Raw genomic sequence first — 23,847 nt, 5'->3', positions numbered from 1 at the left:
AAGCTTCAGAAATTCTCTTCGCCGGATTTTTTGAAGAATCCAAAGAATGAGTAGTGATTGCCATATATTTCCCGGTGTGCGGAATCCGTACTAAAGTCAACGGCAGTGACATGGAGGGCGGCGAATTCTTGTGAAGCTTGTTCTTCGGTGTTTTGGTGTACCGTAGATCAGAGTCAATTTACCTAAGGTATAGGTGCCACGAGCGCGTTCGCGCGATTACGCCGAGGGACGTCGATGTGCCAGCTGTGGCAGAAGATGACAATCAGGTTAGCAGTGCCACGAGCGCGTTCGCGCGGTTACTCCGTGGGACATCGCCGAGCCGGCAGTGGGAGAACACGACAAAGGAACACGGGGGTACTCACATGGTTTGTAATGTGTCGATAGTTCGAGGCTTATCGGCTTGCACGTGACCTGGTTATCTCGTTCAGGAGACATCGTGTGATGGTACAGGATGTATTTCTTCTTGTGAATTCCGTCAGAAGTCTTTCTGTCGGCTGCTTCCTGCAGATAAGTGAACTGTCGTGCGGCTTCTTTTTCGACCTCTGAAAGATTTTCCGATTCCACTTCGTTTCTTGGCAACTTGAACTTGTTCTCTTTACGGCTTGCGATCTGGGGGCTCGCGTCGGCGATAACCTCCTCGTTGTTCACGATAAACTGACGTTGTATCCTCTCCTCGGTCAGAAACTTGTATCCTCTCCTCAGACAGGTTGTTGTACACTCGGTGTCAGTGGTATGGCGTTCGTGCTGACATTCGCCTGCGTACCGTTACGACAGACTTGATGTACTGTCTGCTGTCCTCGCAAGGGCCTGGCGGCAGTGGATATCGTTCCATGACAGCACGGGAATGAAGACGAAATCGACCCGCCTGATGACGTGGCCTATCTTCACGCGGTAATCAAGCCTCTCGGTGAATTCGTCATTGTCGGCCAGGCGCCTTCTATATTACAGCGAAACTGTTAAGGGCTATTGTCCCCAATATCGTGTCCGGTTGTAGAAAAAAATCCCGAAGACGGGCCGACCCGCGGCGTAGGTGCAGTTCGCCATTAACGGGCCCGCACACGCAGCTTCACTGGTCATCCTTCTTCACAGAGTGGAAGGGCATTAAGTTTTTGGCGTTATTTTCAGAGAAGCAACGGTTCTTGTCATTGAGTTCGCTTAAGAGCGCTTGCAAGTCGGTAAGCGCCGGTTCCCTTTCTTCTAAGGCTTCGATTGCGGCAGCGATGACTCGTGTAGCGGCGCTTCGAATGGCGTCACGCTGACGTAGTTGTCGGTCCAGGGTCGGCTGTGCAGACGGCTGTCTCCTTCCCGGGTTTCACAACACAATAATGTAAAGTAACCTTCAGGTACAGCACTGATTTCACGGATACCCTTGCTCTTGTACATACCAAACTAATAACAAAGACAAAGGCAACACACGGTCTCTGTGGCCGCCCCAGGGGCCCCGCATACAAACATGTGGAATCTGGTTCTACAGAAAAAGTTAAGCCTCAAAGTACCTTCACAAGCAAAATTCTAGTTTCGCCTGCAGGTCAGGCACGGTTGTCTACTGTCTAGAGTGTGCCACTTGTAGCTAACAATACATAAGTGACAGTGACAAGCCACGTCGCAAGTATAAAACACAGATTCGCAGTTACAAAACACAATTTACCTAAAGCACTAGCCAGTCAATTCAATGAGCGCGGTAATATATTCGATGAAGCATGGCTCTGCAGAGAGAGAGAGAGAGAGAGCGAGAAGCTTAATGATACGAAATGCAGAGAGGTCGGCATGGGATATATTCCTCTAGCCAGCTAATCGGCGTTGGGGAACGTAAAGAGGCAAAGAAAGAGGGAAGAAAGAGGCGCATGACGGGTGACGATGACGAGAGAAAGAAGATGTAAAACATATGGCAAGCAATTCGGCATGCTCAAAGCCTACAGCCCCCGGCCCGTATATATTAAAAAGTTCAGTAACGCCTGCATGCGCTTGAAACTCAGTTGAGCGTCTGGCCAAGGGCCTGAAATAACTTCCTCCGACAATGGTGGGCTGTCGACACGCGTAAAGTAATTGTTCAACTTTTGACGCTCTTCCACGTACTTAGGGCAGTCACAAAGCGCACGACCTATATATCACGAATAAAATTCCTTTCATGGCGTGAGAATGAAAAATACGAAGAACACGCTAGCAGTGCCACGAGCGCGTTAGCGCGGCTACGCCAGCGAGGGACGCCGAGGAGCCATCTCTGGTAGAAGACTACGACCAACACGCGATCAGTACCAAAAGGGCTTTCGCTCAGTTACACCGAGGGACGTCGACGAACCAGCTGTGGTAGAAGACTACAACAAACACAGGATCAGTACCACGAGCGCTATAGCGCGGTTAAGCCGAGGTACGTCGACGACCCAACTGTGGCAGAAGACGAAAACGAACACGCGAGCAGTGTCACGAGCGCGTTCGCGCAATTATACTGAGGGACGTCGATGAGCCAGCTGTGGTAGAGGAAGGCGACGAACAGGAGAGCAGTGCCGCGAGCGCGTTCGCGCGATTACGCCGAGGGACGTCGATGTGCCAGCTGTGGCAGAAGATGACAATCAGGTTAGCAGTGCCACGAGCGCGTTCGCGCGGGTACTCCGTGGGACATCGGCGAGCCGGCAGTGGGAGAACACGACAAAGGAACACGGGAGCAGTGACACGAGTGCGATGGCGTTATTAGGTTTAGACACGCCGACGAGCGATCTTTGGTAGAAGACGACGACTAACACGTGAATAGTGCAACGACCGCTTTCGCGTGGTTATGCGGAGGGGCGGTGCCGAGCGAGGTGCGGTTGAAGAGGGTGACGAAGGCGCGAATAGCACCACGAGCACGTTCGTGCGATAATGCGGAGCGGCGTCGACGAGCCACCTTTGGTAGAAGAAGACGAGGAACGCGCGAGCTGTACCACGAGCGCGTTCGCGTGGTGACGCCCAGGGATGTCGACGAGCCAGTTGTGGTAGACGAGGAAGGCGCGGGCAGTGCAACGGGCACGTTAGCGCGATTATGCCCAGGGACGTCGATGAGCCAGCTGTGGTAAAGGAAGACGACGAGCACGCGAGCAGTGCCAAGAACGCGCTCGCGTTTGTTAAGACGAAGGACGTCTATAAGCCGGCTGTGGTAGAAGGCGACGACGCAGGCGCGAGCAGTAACGCGAGCGCGTTCGAGCGATTATTCCGACGGACGTCAACGAGACAGCTGTGGTAGAACACGACGAACAGGCGTGCAGTGCCACCAGCGGTCTCGCACCGTTACGGCGAAGGATGTCGACGAGCTAGCTGTTGTTGAAGACAACGGCGAAGGCGCGAGATGTGTCACGAGCGCATTCGCATGATTACGCGGAGGGACATCGACGAGACAGCTTTGGTAGAAGACGAGGAATGCCCGAGCAGTGCCACGAGTGCGTTCGCGAGGTTGCTCCGAGGGACGTCGACGAGACAGCTGAGATAGAAGACGACGACGAAGGCGCGAAATGCCACGAGTGTGTTCACGCAATTATGCCGAGGGACGCCGACGAGGAAGCTGTGGTAGAAGGCGATGACGAACACCCGACCAGAGACACAGACATGGTTAGGCAGGGGGACGTCGACGAGCTAGCTGTGGCAGAAAACAACGACCAAGGCGCGAGCAGTGCTACGAGCGCGTTTGCGCGGTTATGCGAAGGGATGCCGACAAGCGAGCTGTGGTTGAAGACGAAGGCGCGAAGTGCCACGAGCGCGTTCACGCGATTATCCCAAGGAACATCGCAGAGCCAGCTGTAGTCAGCTGTAGTGTAGGACGGCGAATACGTGATCAGTGCTTTGAGCGCGTTCGCATGGTTACGCCGAAAGACGTTGATGGGACAGGTATGGTTGAGGATGACGACCAAGGTGCGAGCAGTGCCACGAGCGCGTTGGAACGATTATGCCGGAGGACGTCGACGAAGCAACTGTGGTAGAAAACGTCGAATACACGAGTAGTGTCACGTGCACGGTCGCGCGATTACATAGAGCACCTGTAGTAAAAAACTACGACGGATAAGCGAGCAGTGCCACGAGATTGTTCGCGTGGTTACGCCGAGGGACGTCGACGATCAAGCTCTGGTTGAAGACTACGACGGACACGCATGCAGAGCCACGAGCACGTTAACGCGGTTACGCCGAGGCTCCTTGACGAACCGGCGGTGGTAGAAAAGGAAGACGAACACGCGAGCAGTGCCCCGAGCGCGTTAACGCTGCTACGCTGAGGTGACGTCGACGAGCCAGCAAAGGCAGAAGACGACGACCAAGGTGCGAGCATTGCCACGAGCTCGTTTGCGTGGCTACGCCAAGGGAGGTCGACGATGCAGCTCTGGTTGAAGACGCTGCTGAACACGCGAGCCGTGCCAGGAGGGCGTTAATGCGGGTACGCTGAGGGAATTCGACGAGCCAGCTGTGGCAGAAGACGACGACGAACATGCGAGCAGTACCGCGAGCGTGTTAGCGCGGTTACGCCGAGAGCCGTCGACGAGCTTGCTCTACTTGAAGATGACAACGAAGGCACAAGCAGTGCCACGAGCGCGCTCGCGCGATTATGCCGATGGACGAGCGAGCTGTCGTTGAAGAAGATAAAAGCGGGGGCAGTGTCATGAGCGCGTTCGCGCGGTGCCGCCGAGGGACGTCGACGAGCGAGCTGTTGTAGAAGATGACGACGAACACGCGAGCAGTACCACGAGCACGTGCGTGAGGTTACACCCAGGGTCGTCGACGAACCAGCTGTGGCAAAAGACGACGACAAATACGCGACCATTACCGCGAGCGCGTTTGCGCGGCTACGCCTAGGGACATCGACGAGCCGTGCCACGAAGGCCTTAACGCTGTTACGCCGAGGGATTTCGACGAGCCAGCTGTGGCAGGCGACGACGATGATGAACACTCGAGAAGTGCCACGAGAGCATTTGCGTGGTTACGCCAAGAGACATCGATGATCCAGCTCAGGTTGGAGACGACGACGATGCTGTGAGCTGTGCAACAAACGCGTTAACGTGGGTACGGTGAGGGACGTGGACGAGCCAGCTGTGGCAGAAGACAACGACGAATGCACAAGTAGTGCAACGACCACGTTCGCAAGATTATGCCGATGGACGTCGACGAACCAGCTGTGGTATAAGATGACGAACACGGGAGCAGTGCCACGAGCGCGTTCGCGCTGATACGCTGAGGGACGTCGACGAGCAGCTGCTGTAGAAGACGGCGATGAAGGCGGGAAGAGCGCCACGAATGCGTTAGTGCGTATACGCCGACGTAAGTCCACGAGCCAGCTGTGGTAGAAGACGACGACAAAGGCGGGAGCAGTGCCAAGAATGCGTCCATGCGGTTACGCTGAGGGACGTCGAGGAGCCAGCTGTGGTAGAAGACGACGGCGAAGGCGCGAACAGTGCCCCGATCCGGTTACAGTGGTTACGCTGGGGGACGTCGACGACCCAGCTGCTCTAGAAGACGACGATGAAAGCGAGAGGAGTGCCACGAATGCGTTTGTGTGGTTACGCTGAGGGATGTCGACGAGCCAGCTGTGGTAGAACACGAAGGCGAACACAAGATCAGTGCCACGAGCGCGTTCGCATGTTCACGCCGAGGGATGTCGACGAGCCTGCTGTGGTAGAAGACGAGGATGAAGGCGGGAGGAGTGCCACGAATGCGTTCGCCCGTTTATGCCGAGGTACGTCGACAAGCCAACTGTGCTAGAAGATGAAGACGAAGGCGTGAGCAGTGCCCCGATCCGGTTCGGGCGGTTGCGCTGAGGGACGTCGACGAGCGAGCTGCTGTAGAAGACGACGACAAAGGCGAGAGCAGTGCCACGAATGCGTTCGTGCGGTTACACTGAGGGACGTCAACGAGCCAGCTGTGGTAGAACACGACGACGATCACAAGATCAGTGCCACGAGCGCGTTCGCGTGTTTACGCCGAGGGATATCGACGAGCCTGCTGTGGTAGAAGACGACAATGAAGGCGGGAGGAGTGCCCCGATCGTGTTCGGGTGGTTACGCCGAGGGTCGTCGACGAGCCAGCTGCTGTATAAGACGACGATGAAGGCGCGAGCAGTGCCACGAGCACGTTCGCGCGATTATGCCGACAGACGTCCACGTGCAAGCTGTGGTAGAAGACGAACGTGCGAGCAGTGCCCCGAGCGTGTTCGCGTGGCTGCGCATACGGATGCCCGCGCTTAACCCTGGAAAGGGAACAGCGCCTAAGATATCTGGTTGAAAATGATCCTATAAGGCTGAAAAAAACCGACAGAGGTTTACGCGGATCGAGAGACTCACAAAAGAATCTCCAGCGTTGATTTTGCATTGCAGCAAGGCAACGCTGAATTTTCTTTCGAATGCCTCTGGCCTCTCGAAGGCCACAAACCAATTTAGTTAGTCTGTAGCGTCGCTCCGCTCGGCGGTGGATTGCAAGGAGGCTCTTTGCTTCCGCATCAAAATATGTGTATTTCTCCAATGGCCGAAATGAACGCATTGCATCCGGCATAGCCTTGGCGATCTGAATTTCTAGTGTGGACAAAAAGCCTTCGTGGCATGCGTATTCATTAAGGGATCTAAACATTGGCCAAACTATGGTTTGTTTAAAATTTGATTGAACAGATTTGGTTAGGCTTTTGATCTTCATGTAGGCAGGAATGTGGTCGCTTTCGTGGGTTTCTATATCCGCGAACCAATGGACGCAGCGAGGGAGGCATCGTGAGACGAAAGCTAAGTCTAAACAACCACTCACTGTACGTCCGGTAAAGTTCGCGGTCGCAGGCAAAGGAAACGAGGTTTCTTCTTTTGGAATGTACCTTTATGCTTCCCCAAATTGAATAATGTGCGTTAAAGTCCACATCAACAATCCATGGACAGGGAGTCGCCTATATGATGTCATTCAGTCTATGTCTGTCGAAACGACCCGATGGACAAAGGTAAGCGCCCACTAGAGTAAAGACAAGTTTGTGATTTTTCATGGTCACACAGACATATTGATTACTATCATATGGCCGCACTAGATGAACAACGTAAGTCAGTTCATACCGCATCTAGATGATCACCTTGATAACGTCATCACAAGTCGATGGCACATAAGGTTCATAGCCTGAGATCCCGACAGGTTTCTGTAGGTTCCGTTCACAGACGACAGTAATGGGAACTCGATTAGTGAAAACGTAATGGCGCAACTGGGCCATATGGGATTTCAGTTCACGGGCAAGCGCCATTGTACTTGCTACTCGAGGCTCGCAACTACAAGATCCAGACAGTCCAGCACTTGCAGTGCACCCCGACAGATGGCGTCTGCATGTGATTTACGTGGAAAGGTGTATGTCTCCAGGACTTAATTTTGGAAATGCGGTTGTTTGCTTTAAATCAGGGGTACAATCAGGACTCGATGGGAACCAAAGGCCAGTGGGACGCCTCGCATTGGGCGCTCACGGGAAGACTACAAATGAAGCTGGGCAGGGTGATATGGGCTGGACTAGTTTTGAAGTGAGGCAGCTCACAATAAAATTTGTTATGAAGAACGCCTGAGGAGTATGGAAGAAAGTAAATGGGCTGGGAGAGTGTTGAAGTATCTGTGCAGGAAAAACGTTGATTCACAGTGGAAGAAAAGAACTAGCAAGCTTAACAGCATGTATGCGGCCTGTAGGATTGGCTACACAACAACAAAGAACATCAAGCGGAAAGTCCGAGTGGCTGAAATAATGTAATGGGTGGCGTCAATGAAAAAGAAACCTGCCATTAGTAAATACTTAAGAAGACAAAACGAACTCAGGAAAGAAACAATTTATGATAACTCAAAGGGAAGCTCTTTACTTTTCGAAGCGAAATCTGGATGCCTTAGAACAGGCACATATAAAGCGAGATATAAGAAGGAAGAAGAAGCATGGGCCAGCTGCGGTAAGGCTAGCGAAACGATGGAGCATGTTTAATGAGAAGGTGAAAGGGTCTGCCGAGCAGTCGATTTACTCACCACTGGCCTCCTTGAAGCCCTTGGGTTTTAGCGAGAGCAGTGAAAAAGTAACATGTCCGAAATAGAGATTAGTAAGAGGCAATTGGAAGATTGGTGGAAGAAAAGTATGGAAACGGCAAAAAACGGCGACGTACAAAAGCATAGTTCGCAATAAGGGGTCAGAAGATTTAGTTGAGGGAGTTCATAGTTTTTTTCTTTTTTTCTTTTTAACCTAGGTAGGACATTAGGCAGTATAATAGCAAGAGCTTGGTTGCGCAACCCGCCACCCTATTCCAAAGGGCACGCTCATAACATCCATTCAGCCACACGCGAATGACTTTCATCAGAAACTGGATTACAGGGATTACTTGCGTGTCTTGACCTAGCACGCAATCTGCGCCGTCATTGCTGCGTTGGTAGTCCACCATCGAACTTCGTTCTGCTCGAGGACTTAATGTTGTAAGTGCAGGCCAGGTGTTTGCAGTAGACAACGTCGCCAGATACCGTGTTGTTAGTGTGGGTGAGCGCCTGGGACCAACAGCTGCAGCAAGTGGCATCTTTCTCACGATGGTCGCAGTATTTCTCGTAGACGAAGGTTGTCTGCAGCGTGCATGAGGCCACTGCACTTTGGTGGCGGCCTCTCTGTGCGTTGAGTTGTCTCTCACCATTTGTAGTAAAACTTTCAGCTCTGTCATGTATCTCAGGCAGTCTTTTGACGATTCTTAATGAGTACCAGGCCAATTGGAACACATGAAATCAGTCGCACGGCAAGCAGCAGCGCTGTGCGGTTCAGAGAATTACGGGCACATGGTCGAATTTTTGCATATGTCACTGACATGTCCGATCTTCAAGCAATTACGGCACTGAAGTGGTCTTGGAACGAGCGGTCGCACTGGATGACAAAAAAATCCAACTTTCACATGTGACGGCTAGCTTCCTCCCTTGAAAGTTATCTTCAGACAACGTGATTCTCCTAGGTGACGTATTTCAATAATAGTTACATCTGCTGCGGCGGGTTGCATCTGCTGTGGCGCTGTCCTGTGTTATCATGGAGCAAACATCTATCTTGCCCTGCCTTTTGACTGTACTTAAGCTATCTAGCGGTGCTCTGTTCTTGACATCGACCGCGAGAATGTTCTTATGAGTTCTATTTTCCCCATCCGTAATCTCATTCTGAACAAGAGCCTTCATACTGAAGTTAAAAATTTGACATGGTTCTTTTTCGGAGTAACGATTTCAATATTCTACAGACGATATATAGTCGCGTGCATTGGAGCAACAGGATACTTCAATACCATTGTCCTGGAAAATCTCATTGTGCGTGAGATCATTGGAATCTAGTTTATGAAAAACAAAACATAAATATTGACTCACGAAAGCCTTCTAAAAACCTCGTTTTGACAATAAATTCTGTTTGTTCTAAAATTATGGCCCTCGCCTTCCTGGCGTCATCAAGCACACCCGAAGCATTTGGGCTGCTTTGACGTCGAATAAATTTCACAAGGTGTGTCGCCCTGAAGCTTTTTTGTCGTTAAGTTTTTATTGAGGATGGATGCTATTGTAGTTAATGATTCTTCGTTCTCCGCTATAGACGCAGGTTCAATGACACAAAAAGTCCACGTCATTTTCATTTGACATTTCACATTTGGCCAGCACATTATGAGGATATTCGGCGCACTCAAGCACTGCCCTTTCGCTTTCCTTTGTTAATGTCACCCCAGCGCCTGCTACTCTTTCTAGCGTCAACGTCCTATGATATCAGATTCCCGGTTGCCTAAGTTCACCAAGTACTTCGCATTCATTTGTGGTTTGGAACAATGTTTCCGTCTCACCTGACCGCGTTGCCCTGAAATCTGGAATTATTTCAATGTGTGGTTGTGATGTTTGAACATTTTCCACCAGCACTCGAACGAGCTGAGGAAATAAAACCAGATACAGCAGAAATCATGTTAAGAGCTCGCCTGTTTCTTTACAATTTGTACTTTTTATCTTGCATTCTGTCAGATCCGTGGTTGTGCTCGTAGCTCTGTCATACTCAACGGACTACAATATAAGGATAGTTTCAGATTATCTGGCTCTACTCAAGCACCTTTAAGTAGTTTTCATTGTTTAGGTGAGCAGATCGACAATGGGAAGAGGGCAGGCATTGCCGCAGCACAGGATGCACACGCGTTTCCTGTTCGGCGGTGGGTGTACCCTGCGGTGGGATCGTGGGCACGTGCAGAACCCCCTTTGTGCGCAGGAAAGGCTAGGCCGCCTATTGTGACCGAACAGTGCAGCCAAGCTGTCTCGAAATAAGTGAACAGATGAGCACGTAACATGCGATGCACTTGGCGGTGCTTCAGCACGTCAGGTAGAACTCGTTAAACTACCAATGCAATGCTGTTCATCCTCCAGTCTAAGGCAAAACAAACCACACTCAATGCGGGCAGAAGACGGCGTATCCGACCTCGGAATGCGACTGCCTGTTAGTCCGACCTCTATGTTATTCAGCGCCCGACGCGCCCCGTTGAGCGCTGCAACAAGCGAGCGAGAGACCTACAAACGAAGCTTGGAAAACACCGACGTGGCGGTACGGAGACGCCACGTGATACGGATAGGGAAGGTGCGCTCGACAGATCGCAGTGGATAACCGCATGCTCAGATGTATCACGAGTGGCATGGTGCGCACGGGACACACGGAGGCGGCCGAAAAGGCCGCCATAGCCCCTGCACTGGTGGCGGTGCCGGACGGTGCGGTCGTGATCAGCGACTGGCAGACGACCATCCACGGCTGCACGTGCGGCCCAGTCTCGAGGAAAGCTGCCCAAATACTTGCAACTCGCTATGGCGGTGGAGACGTGGCGAGCCTCGAGAAACGATGGCGTCGACGTCGTCGTCCTCGCACTCCAAAATTGAAAACGCAATGGTCTTCCTCCTCTGGAATCCGGCCCACACTGGCGTCCCGTTCGCGGGGAAGGAGACAGCCCATCACAAGGCTTGAGCGCTCGTCCGTGGGAGGACGTAATATCAAAAGAACACCAACAACCGGAATGGTCATTGGGTGATTCCCTAACCACGTACGTCACCCAGCATCACAGAGCAAATACCCTGCAGCACACGACAAGTTAATAACAAAGGCCGTAACTTGGAGATCACTGCAAAGGCATAGCTACCCCAGCCCGGCGATCCTACGCCGCTGTTACCCGAGGTTATACCCGATGTAGAGCGTGCATAAGCAGCTACGCTGGGACACCTACTTTGGGAATGTTCCGCAAAAGAAACTATCGCTGCCACCGCTCACTTTGCGGCAGAAGTTAGACAGGGAGAAGCTACTAGTTCCATCATCGCTGCCGCCGCGGATGCCGTCGCTGCTGCGGATCGCCTCCGTCGGCGTCACCGCCGCGGGTAGGCGGCAGTCACCAGGGACCAGCTGTAACTGTAATTGTCAAACAAAGTTATGTGACAGGCGCACAAGTTGCATTCATGAGCTTAAATTGCTCGACGTGAAGGACGGACGCGCACGTACAATGATCGAACGCCAGAGTGCTCCCGCGAGAACACATACAACGTCACAACGTCCACCAATGATTCACTTTTACCCATAGGCCACAGATTTGTGTCGTCTATCCAACCGCTTTACATCGGTGGAGCTGAAACAACGGCGGGATCACGTCATAAAGCGGGAACGCGACTGTGCGCCGTTGCTCAAAAACATTTCTTCACCTATAAAACCTATAATATAATATATAAAACCCTTTATGATATCCATGTGCTAGAATGAGGGGCCAAACGGGGCTAGTGCACTTCTCTGCTTCGACTCCGGCCGAGGCTCTGCGTAGCATTGCTGAACGTGTCATGCGCGTTCTATCTTGGGCGTAATCTGCGGTGGTTTCGAAAGGCAGTCAAACAGATATGGGTGAGGGCATCGGGTGGACTCTGTTCCAGCGAACCATATTCATAGCGAAGCTAGAGGCAGCACGAAGGCCGATTCGCTTGCCGCTGATTCCGATCTTTACCAAGCCAGCGTTGTGACACCGTTCTTTTAGTGGCCATCCAGTAATATGTGTTCATTATTGCTTGTGCGCACGTGACACCACGCTTGTTTATTTAATTAGCAAGCGAACGTTTACAGCATTCTATTGACCTAATAAATCTTTGGGCTTACTGCGTACACCCGTTTATTATTTTCCTAGCGCAAATATTGCTTCGCCTTCGTGTGAATCTGCGAAGGCTTTGTGTGTGAGTGTGTGTGAGCGTGTGCGTGTTTGTGTGTGTGTGTTTGTTTGTTTGTTTGTTTGTTTGTGTGTGTGCGCGCGTGCGTGCGTGCGTGTTTGTTTGTTTGTTTACTTGTGTGTGTGTGTGTGTGTGTGTGTGTGTGTGTGTGTGTGTGTGTGTGTGTGTGTGTGTGTGTGTGTGTGTGTGTGTGTGTGTGTGTGTGTGTGTGTGTGTGTGTGTGTGTGTGTGTGTGTGTGTGTGTATGTGTGTGTGTGTGTGTGTGTGTGTGTGTGTGTGTGTGTGTGTGGGTTCGTGGTTCGTTTTTCATGTGGCGCCATTGCCCCGAAGGGCGTTGGCAACCCAAAACAACACAAGCTACTACACACCTTCTAGCGGCGACTCTCTTATTTTGTACAAAAAACGATGAGAAAGTCGGCAGCTAGGCTAAGGCCCCTGATGGCAGCCGCTTCTAAATGCGGGTGACATGTGACCACAGCTCTCCGCCCCAAAAGCACGCACTTCAAAAGTCATGATATCTCATGTCACATCCGCCACTCTGGTAAGAAATAGGGCAACCAACATCGAATTTGTGTCTTCTTTAGTTTCCTTGAGGATATTCCGAACTGTCGGCTTCCGACATTCTTGCAACCACTCGCTTACCCAGGTAAACGATAATCTCGATGAAACTGTGTAGAGCTGAATTTTCACCTTGTATATAGGTCCGTGCACCTAGGCTTTGTTATGCCTGAAGTTTGCAGACATCAGGGTGGCCAAGGGCTTTGCTAAATTTGGTCTAGAAAATGGACCATATCTGGATGTCAGATTTGTAACTTTTTATACCACAAATTCACTGCGCTGATCAATAGAATACGGTGACCAGCTTTGTCGTATTGCCCCACGGATTGCGCGCAGTATCCTTTTTTTTACATACAAGGCGAGGCTGTCCTCGCTATCTCGTTCAAGCGAAAATCGAAAGATCCTGCTCAAGTTCTTCAGTGAGACAGATGAGAGAAGCGCTGTGGCCACTAATAGCTTCACTGCTTCGTCGAGCACGGTCCGCGTTGAAAGAACAGTGCGGTTTTTAACTCACAGCGTTTACGCCGTCGCCATCCGCACCTACACCAATTGAAGAGGTGTTTATTTGCAATAAGCGAGAGAGGTGAAACCGGATGCTTTGGTATCGTTAACCCTCATCACGAACCAGCGCCCAACAAACACCTTCTTGGCACCTGGCAGACGGACACCTTTTGTTTGTTACAGTAAACATAAAAATTCACTTGTTAATTATTGTACGCATTACTGTCCATGATTATCTTGTAATACGCATGCAGTGATTACCTTTTCATCTACTAATTGCAGGGTGCACATCCGTACATTGTTACGACTGCGTATATTTTTTGTCCGAACTGTTTTTGGTTTTTTGGTAAAAAGTGTGTCTATAACATATAACGTTCTTTTGCTCTCTAGAGGAGCCGTGTAAATTTTTTCTTTGCCTCTTGTAGCCAGCGAGCTCAGCCGAAACATATTTTGTCAATGAAGAACGCAATAAAATCTAAATTCAATCCGCATATGTTGAAAAACCTACGCACAGAGATCGAATTGTGATATGTTGGTAACACCGAAAACTGTCACGTATTTCTGCAGGTGGACGCACCATATCGCGCTTTCAACAAGTTAGAGACAAAAACGAATATTATTTATTCGTTTCAGCAAATATTGTCTTGATTTACTAAAACAATCGAACACAAATGAAGCGCCTTAGAGGCAAACAAGCCTCGTTTTCCTAAAGCTGTGTCTTACATATGTATTATTCCAATGCGAATCTTTGCGTTGTTGAAATTTTATTGTGGAATGGGCGGCTGTCAGATTAAGCCTTCTTTAAATATTATTGTTTCTACTTGTGTGTTGTGCTACCTCAGTGAGAAAATGCAATTCTATTCTTGGCATAACTAGTGAGTGCCACCTGTTATTTTGTGAAAGGGTGTGAAACATACATACTTTAACAGTGCACGAGGTGTAGTTGCCCAGGAAGCAAAAGCTCACGACTATCGAATCGACTCAGGCACTGTGGCAGTCTCAGAGGTTGATAAAATATTGCAAGATGTCTTATTTCCAGCGTTTGCATCTAAAGCATTAAGGAAGCAATGTCAACCTATTACTAGACACAGCCATGCTGAGGTGGTCTGGAAATCAAAAAAGTTTAAAAGGAGCATCGCAGGCTCTACGGCTTCACCTTTGAAGATGGAGCAGGCAGGACTTTCACAGATCAGCTCCTATAGAATGAATTGTTTTAGAGCGTATGCATCTGCGCTGGCTCCCCGTGTCTTTCTTACTCTCTCCTACCAAGTCTTTATTTCTACGTCAAGCTAATATATGCCCCCTAGAGTTGAGCGAACAAATCCAATAACATATTCAATTCAGCTAAAATATTTTATTTGGTGTCTACCTCAGCCTTATCATTCAGTTATTCCCAAGGCGACAGCTCCAATTAAATTGCCTTTAGAGCAGACGCTATACTTCATAGGACGAGACAATATGCCAGACATGTACATCGAGTCTATATATGACGAGGTAGGAATCAAATTGTTACAGAAACAAACAAGGTCTAAAATCAAAGCTCCGGTATAATTTGCGTATCATCTCTAAAATCATGATGATGATGAAGTCTCAGATGACTTTTGCAACGCAGCAGTCTAGCAGAATCAGCATTACCTGAAGTACGCCCTGACCAAATATAATGGTGAGAAAAATTGAAATAGGAAAGAGCCGTTCTGACGGTCTGGTAGTATGTGTCACGTTTAGCTGAGTTTATTACGAAAAACTTCGGCCACTATCATGTGATGTTGTACTACTCTTGTAGTTTTGTCATGTCACTACATTTTACAACCTAATTCGAAAGAAACCCATATTGTGCTTAATGGAGACCTCCACCTTTGTTTAGGAAGACATCTTAAGAGAAAAAAGAACACTTTTCGCATAATAGGAGCCATCTCGTTTCAAATTGTGTTGCGGTGTTCCGACAGCGATCGGTACTGTTGCGCACATATTCATAAAAATAAAATATAAAGAGGTTGAAAACAGGAGTTGGAAGCTTCATGTAAATTGCAAGTTTGTTGTTCCTACATAAACGTGTCAAACAAACGAAAAACATTTAGTATGATACTGTTTTTGCACTCATTCAGAATAAATTCAATGTGCATTGAGTTACCACGAAGACCCAGTGATTCCAATTGAAAGGCATCTGTAAAATTACATTCACGAATATGTATAGCTGCATGAGTGGTATTTTTGCACGTATTTAACTACAAAGTAATTTTTCTGGCACCATGCGCCCATATTTCGGGATTCAAAAAAACTAAAAAGCCAGGGATACGCTCACAGAGGCAAAATAGAAGGGTGGCTAAGACAGCGTGCGCGAAGAACGCAGTTGAAACCTCTTAATATGTTCTAACGTTGTTTTTTCTGGGAAAACGGACAGCCGGGGTAATAATGTCCTTCGAAGAGTTTCTCCTTCACCCTCATCGTTGACATCGATTTCGAAAGTACAATCTTTGGTTTACGAGGTCGCGCCGCTATAAAAATTAGTAATAGTTTGCCAGAAAAGAAACAATTTTATTTATTTTTGTACCCATAACAAAGGCAGTTGAACTGTTTAAACATTATAATGTTAAAATTTGAAATATGCAAATTTGTTTATGTCAACACTTCTTCATCTACAATCTGTCTTTCACAAATATTTGTTATTATAGTAAACTTAATAACTTCACGAGGTTCCTTTTTCGCGTAACAATGCAAAAATTCTACAGCTGATCGTCACTTGAATTGGAGCAACAGGATGATTCAATACCATTGACCTGGAAAATTTCATTTCGCATAAGGTCCGTTGCAACTTACTCTAAGAAAAACCAAACAAGACATTTTATATTTACTCAGGAAAGCCTGCTAAGAACCTTGTTTTGACAAGAAATTTTGTGTGTTCTAACATTTTTGCCCTCGCGTTCCCAGCGTCATGAAGCTCACCAGAAGCATTTGGGCTGCTTTGACGTCGAATAAGTTCCACAAGGCTTGTCGGCCACAAGCTTTTTTGTCGTTAATTTTTTATTGAAGATGAATGTTATCGTAGTTGATGCTTCTTCGTTCGCCAGTATATGAATGGGCGGTTGAATGACACAAAAAAAAAAAACCTACGTCATTTTCATTCGGCATTTCACATCTGGCCAGCGCGCCACGCTGATGGTCGGTGCATTCCAACACTACCTTTGTGCTTTCCTCGTGTTAATGTCACGCCAGCACCTGCTACTCTTTCTACTGGCAACGTCCTGTACGTGATATCTCATTCCCGGTACTCTAAGTTCATCAAAAATTTCGCAGTCATTTATGGTCGGGAACGATGTTTCTATCTCACCTGACCGCGTTGACCTGACGTCTGGAATTATTTTGCTGTCTGATTGGGACGGTTTGAACGTTTTACGCCAGAACTGGCGTGAGTTCAACAAATGAAATCAGACGCAGCAGTAATCATGTTAAAAGCTCGCCTCTTTTCTTACACATTGTACTTTGTATCTTGTATTGTGTTAGACCCTTGGCTGTGCGCGTAGCTCTGTCATACTCAACGGACTATACTACAAGGAGAGTTTCAGATTGTCAGGCTTAGGTATATACCAACTACTCAAGCACATTCAGGTAGTTTGGATTGTGTAGGCGACAAGATCGGGAATGTGAGGAGGGCAGGCATTGCCTCGGCAGAGGATGCACACGCGTTCCCTGTTCGGCAGTGGGTGTCCCCTGCGATGGGATCATGGGCACGTGCACACCTTCCTTTGTGCGCAGGAGACGCTAGGTCTCAAATTGTGACCGAACAGTGCAGCCCAGCTGCGTCGAAATTGGCAAGCAGATGAGCACGCACTTTGCGGTCACGTGGTGGTGCTTTAGCACCTCAGATAGAACTCGTTAAACTGCAAAATGATATTGACAATAGCATTACTTCTTTGAGGGAAGAATGGCTGCGCTGGAACGCTGTAGATTGTATACTCGACTTGGTAATATGCGATGCGGCTCACGCAAAATGCAGTGGTAAATATGCGGCAGAATTCAAGCTGACGTGTGGGAACGCGATCTCGCGCGCAAGTGCTCTAGCTCCCACGATGCGATGTCACGCATGTGCCATTCATCTCGAAATATTTGTGACATGAGCCTCTAAAAGGTGTCTCCCACAAGTGACCACAAGTTCTTTAATTCATTGAATCGCGATTGTTTATACTGAGACCAAGTTGCTATGTGTTCGGAATTGCTTGCGGAATGCGAAGGCAGAATAGGCGTGCAGCCAGAGTAATAGGTGCTGATATGAATAAACGAAAGATATGTTTACACGTATGCATTATTTATTGAACTATGAGTTGAGCATGCTCAAGCAAGTGTTTTTTTAGCATTTAAGAACTCTAACTTCTACGTTCTACCTTATTTGCAGGGAACTTGTAATTGGCTCATCACATTGTTCTCAACTTCGTGATCCGTAAAATGTAAATCGCCATCAAAGTGGCTATCAATATAAGCGATGACTTGTATAGTCGTCATTAGGATACGTTTCTGGAAATCTAATAAACATTTAGTATACGTTTCGTATTTTTCTGTTGTACATCTAGGGCTAATGCGAGAATGGTAGCTTCATTTCCCGTGGCGCTACGTTTTGACGCCACATAAAAAAGCGTTGGTGTTATATGTTCGTAAAACACAGTGACCTACTTTATTTTTGTTGCGTTTTGGCAATTTACTCGTGTGGTTCTTGCAGTAAATAGTATGTCACATCTACTGCATGCCACTGCTGACAAGAGGAAGCAGGAAAATCTCGTTTTGTTTGTGAGTCAACTGTTCCTTGTCTTTAAATTATGTTGAAGTTTTCGTAGACTTTCTATGTTTATAAAATTGCGCGTAACAGCTAATCTACGTCAAAAAATAAAATTTGCTTTCATCTGACCGCGCAACCAGATTGCACTAGTAACTACCACTTGATGTTGGCACAGAATTAGCGAAAAAGAAGCTGCCCCACGCGCTCAATGAAGCCCTGACCTTAGCATCCTTTGTATCTGACACATCAAATTACAGTGATTGCAAAATCAATCCTTTCGCAAGCAGTTCATAAACGTACCTGCCATTTTATTCTGCACATAAAACTAATACTGCATTTTCGTTAGGTTTCTCAAATGAATGAGCAAATTTTATTGTATTTGTTCTCTTCGCACTGCAATCAATGCCAAACTCGATCTCGCAATTTTTTTTCCTCAGTCTATGTGATAACAATCTAGTTGATAGGATAAAAACAGATAGTTTCCACGGTTCCTCTTTCTAGTTCCTAGCAAAAGACTTTCGATAAATATGGCAGTGCGATTGTCTAATCATTGTAAAAGAAAACCCCGTGCAGAACATGTACTTCTCTACTGAAAATTCCTTACATAATATGTACTCCACGCGGGTTTACAACGTATTCTCGAGAGTGAATTTCTAATAATGGACATTATTAGTCACAGTTCAAAGGTCAAGTACAAATTGGGTAATTTGAAGTTCGAAAGCCAGCAACGTTTTTTGCGACCAGGCTGCAGCACTAAATAACAAAAATCCATTCTGGAAATTGATGTCATCACTCTTATATTGGGTTTTTTTCTCTCCTATATAGTTGTTGAACCTCTAGTATCCATTTGACGAGTCCTCCGTTCTACTGAAACAATGGGCGCTATAACGTAATGCTATTACAAGCTTTCTTTCTTACAATTCTGCCTATCTGCCCTACGCGATCGGTCAAAAACTTTTTTCAACCACCCCCAATCGCGTGTCTGTCGCGCGATATCACGAAAACCGTGATAGCTTCCCGTGTTATATGACGCGTACACACAGATTATGCATCATATGGCCGAAAAAAAAGAATAGTTATTTCTGATTCGGCACCTTTTAGCCATTTACCCTCGGCCATCGGTGAAAACATTTTGGGCTGCACCCACTTCACCTGCCTGTCATGCAGCGTCATAAAACTGCAAAAACTCACCGCGTCAAAGCGACGTGTACGCGTTAAAGACGCGATAATACGCCAAAAAAGCAGATTTTTTTTTAATAGCCACAGGCTGCCCCGTTCCAAAAGTAATACAAGATGGCTGCCACCGATCGCTCAGGCACTGGCTACTGGCACGTGCCGGAGAGCATGGGTTTATTGGCATACAATAAACATTTTTGCGTGGCGTATAACGTTTTCAAGCATTTTCGGCACGTGTACAACCTCGTTCTGCCAACTCTTCTTTGCTGAGTATCCACTTTAGGGGCATTCTTAAACTTGCGTACCATGCAGCCGCGGTTTTCGACCAGCCACTTCAAGCCAAGTAAGAGAAAGCGGACAAATCGCAGACGTCGGCACCACCCTCTTCATTCGGTTGTCGATTTTCAGTGCACTGGCTTGGCCCCATAGAATCCCTTTCCACTTGAGCGTGCTTCTCGCCTCTTGTCAGCCAATTAGATAAGAAGAGCCACTGACTGTAGGCAATGTTTTTCGTTTTTAAAGCAAACAAAAGTGACCTCCTATAAACGATGAGCAAAACGAGAACAAGGTGAAAGCAACAGCCTATAAGCCTATCTATAAACAGGAGAGCGTTTGATTGGTCTGTTCATACAACCCTGCGGGTCACCACTCGATGCTTGCGTCGATAGTTACGCAAGTTTAAGGTCATGATATTGGAATAAAAACTTATTCGAATTGTTTTACTTTTTAGGGCCCAATATTTCTGTCCCATAAATAGGCGCAGGTTCAATTAGCTGCTCCTACTGGAAAAGTTATCCTATAAATATTTATCACTGATATGCCGTGCGTTTCGTAAAACATGTTGCACAATCAAAGTACAGTTGGTCATCTGTACGGCATGCTGGGGACTCAGAAGAATCGTATTCTAGACATGTTGATGTTTGACGTTTTTGGAAGGCAGAGAAAAATATTAGACAAAAAAATATACGGAGACTAGGTTAGGAAATGTGTTTACTAAAAAGGCAAGAGGTAAGTGGTCCAATAAAAAGAAGGGGCAATGAAAACACGATATTGCTGCTAACAGGCGTGCAATCATATAATCAGTTTCACATTCGCTCAGTGGCAGAATGCCATGCTTCCCGTGATTTCCGCCTGGTGCATAATGAAGACGCAGGTGAACACACACAACTCCGAGACTTTCCACGTAGGAGGAAATATATTTCTGAAAAATCCGGAACGGAAATAAAACGCACGCAGTCACAATTCTGGCATTACAGAGATAAACTTGGCGATGGCTGGCCGTAACTGGCAGCTTTGTGATAATGTAGACAAATGTTCACGGAGACTTGAATATTCCGAAAGTATTATCTTAAAAGAAAACGGTCAATCTCACAGGTGACTTTCTTCGTAGAGGGCCTACTGTTTCGCTATTAATTAGGCGCACGTTTCACCAACTGTTTGTGCGTACACACTTCATTCTTACTTGTTTTAGGTAGGACGCAGCGTCCGCTAGCCCTTAGACGGAAAAATGAAAGCAGCAGCCACTGGTGGTGCGCTTGCTGTGCGTGGAAATGAAGATCCTCTGGCGACGACGACGACGCTGCAAGATCTATCTCAACGACGTAGCAACGACAGGTCCCCATCCTGACGAAGTCTCGAAGCCAAGAATACGCTGACAAAAAAGGACCTTACGACCTGGCATGCCAGCCACAGATGAACGCGACGCAATCGCGATCTAATGCCAAGACCTGAATGCAACACAAAGTGTACTACTGCTGATATTGAGGTTCTTATCCATTGTCAAAATGCCACGGCCCATGCGACACGGGAGCCGGTAATTCTGTCGTTAGTGGACAGTTCGCCGCCAAGCTCTGAGAAGACTGCAGAGAAGGCCCTGAGATCCAGACAGCTGGAGAACACCTGATAACGCCGCCTGGAATCTTCGCCTCTCTGCGGCAAGAACAATCATTCAGGACTGGACCTACACTATGATATTCGTTATCGTCCAACAGTGCTCGCGAGACAACGTTCTGTGCATGGGCTCCCTAAACCAACACGGGGGACCACCTCGATAACGCTATCCGAAGGCCAAGCAATACCGCCAGAGAGTTACCTGAGTCATCATGTGTTAAACATGCTCCAAGATCAAGTCATCGTTCTGCCTCGCTACAGTACCGTTGTTTCCGCCGGCACCAAACCGACGCAGATCTAGGCTTTGTAGACGGCGACCAACATCTAACTTGCGTCCCATTATCCCAAGATAACGATAGGGATAACGAGAATACCGCCTTCATCACGCCATAAGGCCTCGATTAATTCATGGTCATGCCATTTTGTCCTTACTCGGCACCCGCAACTTTCTAGCGTGTAATGGACATGGTATTGGTTCATTTGAAATGGCTGACCTGTTTAGTCTGCCTTGATGACAGCGTCGTCTTTGCCTCAAACGTCGACGATCCTTTTAAGCGCTTCGCGACAGTACTAGAGGCTGTTAAGTAATCTTGGTTTCCCCCGAAGCCGGAGAAAGAGCGCTGTGCTTACGAATAGCTACTGTTCCTTAGTCAAGTCATCAGCAAGTAAGCAGTATTTCCTGATCCCCAGAAAACAGTTGTCGCTGCAAAGCTTCCGCATTCCGTCGCCAACAGGGCAGTCAGCAGGTTTCTCGGTCTGCGTGCCTACTATAGACGCTTTATGAAGAACATCTCATGCATGCATCTCACGCTTTTCTCGCTAAGTCCGCCGTCCAATTTGAACTGGAACCAACAAATGGCGAGGCATTTGAGGAATTAAAACGACATCTGCAGTCACCACTTGTACTCGCCCACTTCGACGAAGACGCCGATACCGTAATGCACACAGGCGGAAGCAGCGTAAGCCTCGGGGCTGCCATAGTCCAGAAGAAACACGGAATTCTAAGGGTAATGTCTTACGGTAGCAGGCTGCTGCACAAAGCGGAGACCACTTATTGAACCATAGAAAAGGGGTGTCTTGCCATAATTTGGGCTACCACAAAACTTCGCCCTTAGATCAGAAGGTAGGTTGCTCAAAGTCTTAAGCGACCAACACCACTGTGTTGTCTAGCCAATTTACAGGACCCTTCAGGGTGCATTGTATGGTTGAGCCTCCGAATGCAAGAATTTGATATCACCGTGTAATACAAGCGCGGACGAAAACGCTCTGATGCTGACTGCCTGTACCACCTACCGTAGCAAGACAAGCTTGACGACTCTTTCCTAGGGACAATAGGGACTGGCGACTTCGCCGAAAGGCAGCGAGCCGGCGCAGAGCTGTCGAGTTTATGGAAGTGCAGACGGACTTTTTCCCACAAGTTTTTAACCACGGATTGCCCTTGTTTTAATTGCAAAACGAAGTCTATGTGAAGAAAAAACAGCCAGGGCGCGCCAACTACTTTCTGGCTGTGCCTACAGCACTGCGCCCAGAGGTTCTTCACGCCCTTCGTGCTCACCCAGTGGCAAGGCATTTCGAATTTTCCACCATGATCGCAAGGATACAGAAGTATTACTGTCCACGCATGAACACCGACTTCTCCCATTACGTCAAGATATGCCGACACTCTCAGCAATGGAAGATACCACCGACAAGGCCAGCGGGATAGCTACATCCGATCAAGCCTCCTTGCCGGCCATTTAAGCAGATCGGGATGGATTTGCTGGCACTCTTTCCGACGTCAACGTCTACAAACAAGTAGATCGTCATAGCCTGCGACTACCTTACGCACTATGTGGAAACGAGAGCCCTGCCCGAAGGTAGTGCGCCGAAAGTAGTAAATATTTCGTTGTGAACAATCTCATGCGACATGGTGGTCAGAAGTCCTTATAACCGATTTGCCGCGCGCAGGTGAAGTGCCGGAATTAGCGCGTCTGCACATTAAGAGCCAGCAAAGGACGGAAGGCCAACACTACAATTCCCGACGATGCTTCGTGAAATACCAGCTCGTTGACCGTGTTTGGGTTTGGACCGCGATTTACCGACGATTACTCAGTCAGAAACTTTTCCGACGCTATTTTGGACCCTACAAGATCATCCGATCTATTGACACACTTGACTATGAGGCCATGCCAGAGGGTATTTCGGTATAACAGCAGCTTTGCTCCACAGCAGTCACAGCAGTCGTCCACGCGGTGTGCCCATCTTTCTACGCCCGCTGAAGAACTTTGGTTTTACAGCGAAGCTGTTCCCCTAAGCTAGTGCCCTTGCGTAGACACAAAATCCTGAAGATACTGCAATGCCAGGCCGACCCGCGGTGGAGCTGCAGTAGGCGTTAAGCACATTACACAGCTTCTCTGGTCATTTTTCTACACAAAGTGGAAGGACACCGAGTTATTTTTTCGTTATTTCAATGTTGTTTTTCCGGGTGCCATTCTTTCTCGCTTTGGCGTTTGTTGGCAGCATCGACACGATACTTTATAGGAGGGGGGCACAGACACGTGTACTTGTTTAACTTTATTTGCTTGTCCTTTTCCCCAGCTAAATAATGCTCAACTTTATCGCTCGCTACAGGTCGTGCTGGCATTTGTCCGAAGTTTCTTGCATGTTATCGGCAGCTCCATCCGTTGTCTGCTGTTACCGAACCTGGTTTAATGTATATTTATACGAAGCTGGAATTGTGCAGTATTGTTTGGAAAACACGCAGGCATCAGCGATTACACTGAAAACTTCGTCGTGTCATCTATAAAAGATGA

This window comes from Dermacentor variabilis, chromosome 8 (genome assembly GCF_050947875.1).
Source record: "Dermacentor variabilis isolate Ectoservices chromosome 8, ASM5094787v1, whole genome shotgun sequence".
Taxonomy (NCBI): domain Eukaryota; kingdom Metazoa; phylum Arthropoda; class Arachnida; order Ixodida; family Ixodidae; genus Dermacentor; species Dermacentor variabilis.
Note: the sequence above shows the minus strand (reverse complement) of the source record.